Raw genomic sequence first — 9,028 nt, 5'->3', positions numbered from 1 at the left:
TTTTATACAGTGCAATATCAACTAAATGTGCTCAAAGCTCTTTACATGGAGTCCTTAGCCAACAGCAACACTTAACACGTATCACAAGTTATGACGCCTGTTAGACGTTATTACAATTTTTAGAAAAGAGCCAATGATGTTAACAGCCGGGTTCTCATTTTACACCTGATCGATCCAAGGTGCAGTCACGATTTTTTTCTGAACCCCCCCCCCCCTTTTCCACCGAGCAGTGATTGGGTAGCTGGGTCTGTTTGATCTGATGGAAAGTACTTTGTGATGGACTAGTTTCCTATCCAAAGGATAGCAAGCAATTGCTATTGTCCGTTACAGGCTGTAGAATCTGGGATAAACCCCCTGTTCCATTGGCCTCTTGGCTCTGAAGGACCACTTGTTTTAAAACTAAAAACTTTGTCCAACTATAGGGAACGAGATTTGCGGAAGAGTAGCGTCCCTTGATTGGACGTCACCCATAGTCTGTGACGTCACCGGCGGAAAAGTTATTAGAGAGAGAACGTCATGTCTCTCGTCCTCGCGGAAGCGCACAACCAACATGACGTTCTCTCTCTAATAACTTTTCCGCCGGTGACGTCACAGACTATGGGTGACGTCCAATCAAGGGACGCTACTCTTCCGCTAATCTCATTCCCTATTGCTCGCTCAATTTTCTGTGTTGCAATGCAGCTTATGTCTTGGCCATCCTAAATTAGTTTTAAATGCTCAAATATAAATAAATGTGTGCTGAGGATAGATAAACAATTTTATTATACGAATATTTATATGTATGTTTTTAAAATCTGAAGATATATTATTGACTTTCCTCAAAGTAGAAAGAAAAAATATAAAGGAATCGCCGTAACAAGAACTGGGATAGAGATAGATGTAAGTGTAGCTAGCGCCGTAACGCGAACTGGGATAGAGATAAATGTAAGTGGAGCTAGCGCCGTAACACGAAATGGGATAGAGATAAATGTAAGTGTAGCTAGCGCCGTACACGAACTGGGATAGAGATAAATGTAAGTGTAGCTCGCGCCGAAACACGAACTGGGATAGAGATAAATGTAAGTGGAGCTAGCGCCGTAACACGAACTGGGATAGAGATAAATGTAAGTGTAGCTAGGGCCGTACACGAACTGGGATAGAGATAAATGTAAGTGTAGCTAGCGCCGTAACGCGAACTGGGATAGAGATAAATGTAAGTGTAGCTAGCGCCGTACACGAACTGGGATAGAGATAAATGTAAGTGTAGCTCGCGCCGTAACACGAACGTAACACGAACTGGGATTATAGTTTGTTTTCAGTTTTGATCAATTCAATGCCATGTGATTATTATTATTATTATTATTATTATTATTATTATTATTATTATTATTATTATTATTATTATTATTATTATTATTATTATTAGCAATATCAATGATAATCATTTTTTATTTGTATACTATTGTTATTGACATAGCATTATACAATATTTTCTGACAGGTTTTTAAAACGATAGGGTATATTATATTTTTTTTATAATTATCAAATAAATGATGATATCCAGTCTTGGTGTCTTTTGTTTGTTTGTTTTCTTTCTTTTTTTATTTGGTTTTGTTTGGGGTTTTTTTTTCTTTGTTATAAATAACTGAAGACGTTCGAGGTGACGAAATGCTGAACGACGTGTCTGCTTCATTGAGAGACAAGTACTGATTTCATCATAGGGAATTATGGGTAATTCTGATTATTCTTTGAAAAATATGGACGCATCCCAGGTCACACCGCGGTTCCTGGGTGGGGATCCTGACCTCCCATTAGCCACTCCCACGCCTCGTTCTGAAAAAAGTCCGCGAAATTAAAGGGGAGGCAAGAGAAAATCAGCTGATCGTTAAAATAGTAACAGAAAAGTGGAGGTGCTCGGCAATGAATGCAAGAAAGACATTTAAAACGCCGTAAAAATGTTTAAAAATCACTTAATGTTATACGAGTAATTACCATCCATAACAACCTGTCAAATTCACATATGTAAGATGCCAAGCCAAAATTAATAATAAAATAATAAAGAACACGATTGACCGTTGACTACACATGCATACGAGTACCAGAAATATTTTGTAAACAATGTAACACAATATAATGTGTAAGTTTCAAACAAATGCAACCACAAATAACATCAAAGAACAATGTGGGACTACTGTTTTAATTTCATAAAACCAAACGTATATTTTCTGCCCCCGATATTGAACGTGTAGTTAGTATGTATCGTACAAACAACATTCGTTTAGACAGGTAGTCGGGATTCTAGCGCCAGTTTTATTTGGGCAACCGTGATTGGGATTTCACTCACTCAATGCACTTATTATTATTATTATTATTATTATTATTATTATTATTATTATTATTATTATTATTATTATTATTATTATTATTATTATTATTATATAATAATATTAATAATAATAATAATAATAAGAATAAGAATAATAATAATAATAATAATAATAATAATAATAATAATAATAATAATAATAATAATATTAATAATAATAATAATAATAATAATAATAATAATAATAATAATAATAATAATAATAAGCAGTTGAAAGCAGTCTTTGGTGTATAAGTGCATATGTACATTATTTCTTATAATAAATGCTTCAAAACAAAACAAAACAAAACTAAAAAATAAAAAAATAAAAAGAATAAATGAATAAAAATATCTATTTGGGCATTTACTTACATTAATAGTCTTGAAAATCACAATCACAATCCAGGAAAATTAAATATCCCAAAATCCGAAGAAGACATGAATTTAATCCAAAATCCAACACAGGAATGTATTTTAATAGGAGACAGATATCCTATTAAAACTATAGCATTACTTGCAAACAACAATACCCCACTCTGCGTTTAACGGGCTTGTGGCCGTCACATTGTAAATTGTGACCGCATTAGGGTAATCGGTGTCCTAAAGACTGACATACTGACATACAATCAATGAGAACTATAAAGAATCCATTCTAGAATTCAACTACAAACTGAAAAGCATGATAAATATCACTCTATCAAATAATTTTCTTTGCACAGGTTCACTCACACTCTCCTTTATTGCAAAACATTGATAAGTGAGAAAAAGTTTGTATTTCAATTATAAACTTAATCACATAATCTAAATGATGGAGAATAAAAACAGCTAATTATAAAAAATTTCACAGATCAAGTTATCTATTTGAACTCTGCATATTTAGCTTAATTACTCAATGACCATAAATTTTTTTAAACTGCATTGTTTCATTTAAACAAGACCATGACGCTTATGCCTGGACCGGGTATTCACAACTTCTGCATTTGCATTCCACTTTTGAATCGAATTAATCTCTATCTTATCCGCTTATTTGCAAAGTTACTGCACTTTATAAATAAGACCATAACGCTTATGTCTGGACCGGGTATTCACAACTTCTGCATTTGCATTCCACTTTCGAATCGAATTAATCTCCATCTTATCCGTTTATTTGCAAAGTTTCTGCACTTTATAAATAAGACCATAACGCTTATGTCTGGACTGGGTATTCGCAAATTTTCCTATTGTGTTCCACTTTTCGAATCGAAATAACATCTAGTCTATCCGTTTATTTGCAAAGTTTCTGCACTTTATAAATAAGACCATAACGCTTATGTCTGGACCGGGTATTCGCAAATTTTCCTATTGTGTTCCACTTTTCGAATCGAAATAACATCTAGTCTATCCGTTTATTTGCAAAGTTTCTGCACTTTATAAATAAGACCATAACGCTTATGTTTGGACCCGGTATTCGCAAATTTTCCTATTGTGTTCCACTGTTTGATTAGAATTAATCTCTATTTTATCCGTTTATTTGAAAAGATTCTGCACTTTATAAATAAGACCATAACGCTTATGTCTGGACTGGGTATTCGCAAATTTTCCTATTGTGTTCCACTTTTCGAATCGAAATAACATCTAGTCTATCCGTTTATTTGCAAAGTTTCTGCACTTTATAAATAAGACCATAACGCTTATGTCTGGACCGGGCATTCGCAAATTCTGCTTATGTGTTCCACTTTTCGAATCGAAATAACATCTAGTCTATCCGTTTATTTGCAAAGTTTCTGCACTTTATAAATAAGACCATAACGCTTATGTCTGGACCGGGCATTCGCAAATTCTGCTTATGTGTTCCACTTTTCGAATCGAAATAACATCTAGTCTATCCGTTTATTTGCAAAGTTTCTGCACTTTATAAATAAGACCATAACGCTTATGTCTGGACCGGACATTCGCAAATTCTGCTTATGTGTTCCACTTTTCGAATCGAATTAATCTCTATTTATCCGTTTATTTGCAAAGATTCTGCACTTTATAAATAAGACCATAACGCTTATGTCTGGACCGGGTTTTCGCAAATTTTCCTATTGTGTTCCACTTTTCGAATCGAAATAACATCTAGTCTATCCGTTTATTTGCAAAGTTTCTGCATTTTATAAATAAGACCACGACACTTATGTGTTAGATTGTTCGCAAATTCTGCCTTTGTGTTCCACTGTTCGATTAGAATTAATCTCTATTTTATCCGTTTATTTGAAAAGATTCTGCACTTTATAAATAAGACCATAACGCTTATGTCTGGACTGGGTATTCGCAAATTTTCCTATTGTGTTCCACTTTTCGAATCGAAATAACATCTAGTCTATCCGTTTATTTGCAAAGTTTCTGCACTTTATAAATAAGACCATAACACTTATGTCTGGACCGGGCATTCGCAAATTCTGCTTATGTGTTCCACTTTTCGAATCGAAATAACATCTAGTCTATCCGTTTATTTGCAAAGTTTCTGCATTTTATAAATAAGACCACGACACTTATGTGTTAGATTGTTCGCAAATTCTGCCTTTGTGTTCCACTGTTCGATTAGAATTAATCTCTATTTTATCCGTTTATTTGAAAAGATTCTGCATTTTATAAATAATAATAATTGTTCAAAATTTTACCTCACACCCGATATTACAAGTACAAGTGAGCCAGGTGATGAAGATTGTCAAACAGTGTGACAGATGAAATAGGAAGAGAGAGAGAGAGAGAGAGAGAGAGAGAGAGAAGAGAGAGAGAGAGAGAGAGAGAGAGAGAGAGAGAGAGAGAGAGATGAGAGAGAAAGAGAGAGAGAGGATGAGAGAGAGATTCGTTTTTTGTTCAAAATTTCTCTCTCTCTCTCTCTCTCTCTCTCTCTCTCTCTCTCTCTCTCTCTCTCTCTCTCTCTCTCTCTCTCTCTCTCTCTCTCATATTGCACAAGGTTGTACTATTTTACTATTTATCAAGAACAGCCAAGGTGGCAACCCAGTCTCTGTATAAACTAAGCAAGATGGCAACAGGGACCTCGCTCCTTATCCAATGCCGAAGCTTTAATTTGAGTCAAACGGTTTGGTTAAAAAAAAACACCCAAAATAAGTTCGTGTGTGATGGAAGTTGAAGTCGGCTTATTATAAAATCGTTTATGGTCTGTTTGGATTACCCTTTTTAAATAGAAAAGGTGAATATAACAAAAACTTGAAGAATAGGCAAGCTAAATGAAAATTAAATTGACTGATTAAATGAGTACGCGAGGCTGAGTTGCGAACGACTACTGGGTTCCGACATTCCGATCCCAGTGTCATTCATGTTCACCGTACCGTGTTACTGTCTACATACTACATTGCATTGTTAGTGACTGGTCATGTCTTTTTTGTTTGTATGTTTTACGCAAGCTTAATAAAAATTAAATTGACTGATTAAATGAATACGTGAGGCAGAGTTGCGAACGACTCATGGGTTCCGACATTCCGACCCCAATGTCAGTGTCAGTCATGTTCACCGTACTGTGTTACTGTCTACACACTACACGTCATTGTTAGTGACTGGTCATGCCTTTTTTGTTTGTATGTTTCTTTTAATATGGGTCAATTTACAAAGAATAATAATAGAAATGTTCAAAACAAAAACTAGATTCACTATTACGTGCCTGTAATGAAGTGCTTTCCACAAACCGTGAGCGAGAATGATGGTGGAGGTAATGGCAACCATGTGGGTTTGTTATTGCTTCCTGCCTCCGTCAACCCACGCATCCAGTTGCGTAACCCACGCTGAATCTGACCAATAGTAGTGGGCGGGGAGGTACATGCTGCGTCTTCTATCCCCCTCTACCCGTTTTCCAATTGTTTCCTGTCATTGTCTTGGAAAGAGATTACTTAGTTTTGTCCGGACCCTGGCCTGAGTTCCTTGGCTAGGAGGGAAACAGTCGAATGTATAATTAGAGTTTTGGGAGATGATATTTTTTTCCTTGTAAATCATCTCTCTATCATGCATTGTATTATGTTTAGTTTACATATTAAATTATTTGATTTGTAAACATTTGAGTGTATTCCTCTTGGTTGGGACCTGTGCTTGTGTCTGGATGAGGCTTTTAGGTGATCTCAAACTAAGTAGGGATAGTGTGCTCTTGGAATCTACATCCGTTTCCTATTTGAACCAATTCCCCTTTGTCTCACCTTTTCTTTTGTGCTTTAATTGTAATTCTAGAACTTTTTACTATCCCATTTTCTTCCTTTTTACTGGCGCTGATATGACCTTAATGTGTTGCAAGCGCCGTAAAACCCTTAAAAACAAAAACAAAAACAAACACCGCGGTTCGGAACTCATTCGAATTTCATACTAATTAGCCGACTGGAAATGGTTCGCCACTCTTCTCGATCCTGTAGCATTCTTCTGGTTTCAGGCCAGTCCTGGGCCCGTTTTCATGAACGAGGACTGGATTTAGTAATTTACTAGTCTAGTAAATGACTAGCTTGTCTTAGGCCCAAGCGAAGCAGGTGTGTCAAAAATCGGATTTCATGAATGCTTTCTAGTCTTGGAGTGAACTCACTAAATTGGATACATAAATATACCATCTTGTAATCGTTGGAGTCAGATTTTATCAGAAACCCCTCTTGCCCATACGAAATTTGTTCTCGATCATTTAGACATGGCCCCCCGCATCTGTAATTCTCTGTTTAGAAACTGGAATCTGTGAAATATTTCCGTTATTTAAAAAGAAGTTAAAAACAAATCATTTGAATTAAGGCTGGGCCTTCGATATTCATGTTTATGGTTGGGTGTGATCCATTATACTTATTATATACGAACATTTGTGTGAGTGCGTGCTTGTATCTGCGTTTTGATTTTTGGTTAATACTCTAACTTAAAACTTAATGCGTACATAGCTTTATAGTATAGCATTTGACTATATGAATTTTGCCGCTAGCTATATTATTATTATTATTATTATTATTATTATTATTATTATTATTATATTATTATATCATCTTATTATCTTATATTATTATTATATCATATTCATATATTATCATTCATACATCATATCATAATTATTATTATTATTATTATTATTATTATTATTATTATATTATATTATTATATCATTATTATTATTATTAATATATTATTATTATTATATTATTATTATTATTATTATTATTATTATTATATATTATTATTATTCATTCATATCATTATTTATTATTATTATTATTATTATTAAATTATTATTATTATTATTAACTTTTGGTAATATTGATAACACGGTGAAAAGTATTCTCTAAGCTTTCATCTTTTGCTCTTTGGTGTCTACAAAGTGTATTAGCTAACCATGTCAGCCTTTATGAAGTTTGAACACACAAGAAAAACAAACCTCCCAACCTAATTTAAATTTCATAAATGTTTTGAGCATTAGTGAGATCTTTACTTGCGACTATGTGGTCTTGTGGTATGATACTCGCTTTCGGATCGGAAGGTCCTGGGTTCGAGCCTCGCTCGGCGCATAGTTGAGTCCTTGGAAAAGGCTCTTTACTCACATTCTCTCACCGTATTCAGGTGTAAAATGAGTACCTTGCCGTTAACTGCGTTGTCTCTGTCCGAAATTTTTTTTTTGTAATATTGCCTAACAAGCTTCATGTCCCGCCCTACATGTTAAATGTTGCTGTTAACCAGGGACCCCTTGTAAAGCGCTTTGAGCACGTTTAGTGGATATTGCGCTATATAAATTTCAAATTAAAAATTAAAAAGATTTCCAAAAATTCTACTTCAGAAAATGATGATGATGATGACGACGACGATGACGACAATGATGATATTGATGATGGAGATAATAATGGTGATGATTATGATAATGATGATGATGAGGAGGAGTGAGACAACCAGTGGCTGTAAGATCTTAACTACGACCAGGTACAATTACCACGAGTTCTACGATCATTATTACCAGAAGTTATAGTTGCACAACGAACGGACACCGAACGATTGACTGAACAATCACGTGATTAATTTTTTCTCGCGTCCTCTCGTCTAACCTCGTCACTCCGGAATAGAAAGAGGAGGGGAGCGTATATGATATAACGCAATGAAAGTTCTGTCCGAGGACGGGTGGGGGAATATCACCTCTCCAAAACTTACCTTATTATATGAGATCTTGAGATTCTTATCCAATCATCGATTGCTCGTTTGACAGCTAGGAGATCATCTCTTGATTTATGGACAGGCGGCTTTGCGTAAAGGCGGTGAGTGTTGTATACATCAAAGAGTACCGCTGACCGATGGGTAAATAGTAGTTGTGTAACCTAAAAGTCTTGCCGACTCGACTGCAAGGTCTTGTATGTAATAGTTGCGTCACCATCTCAACGCTCAGGAATTAATTAGTGAGGCAGGACTCTCAGTATATATATAGAATGCAAATTTTCACTCACATTTTTGTGGCCGAGACGACTCGTTTCTGATTTTTCCACGTCTTCAGTCGGCGTGATCCATTGTATTGCAAAAATGTGAGTGAAAATTTGCATTCTATATTAGCTCTAACCATCATTATCGAGCACTTTCGTACCTACAAACCTACCAACACTCATAAATATATATATATATATATATATATATATATATATATATATATATATATATATATATACACACACACACACACACACATCATATATATATATATATATATATACA

The sequence above is a fragment of the Berghia stephanieae genome, chromosome 3 (genome assembly GCF_034508935.2).
Source record: "Berghia stephanieae isolate SIO BIC M18660-M18661 chromosome 3, UCSD_Bste_1.3, whole genome shotgun sequence".
Taxonomy (NCBI): Eukaryota; Metazoa; Mollusca; class Gastropoda; order Nudibranchia; family Aeolidiidae; genus Berghia; species Berghia stephanieae.
Note: the sequence above shows the minus strand (reverse complement) of the source record.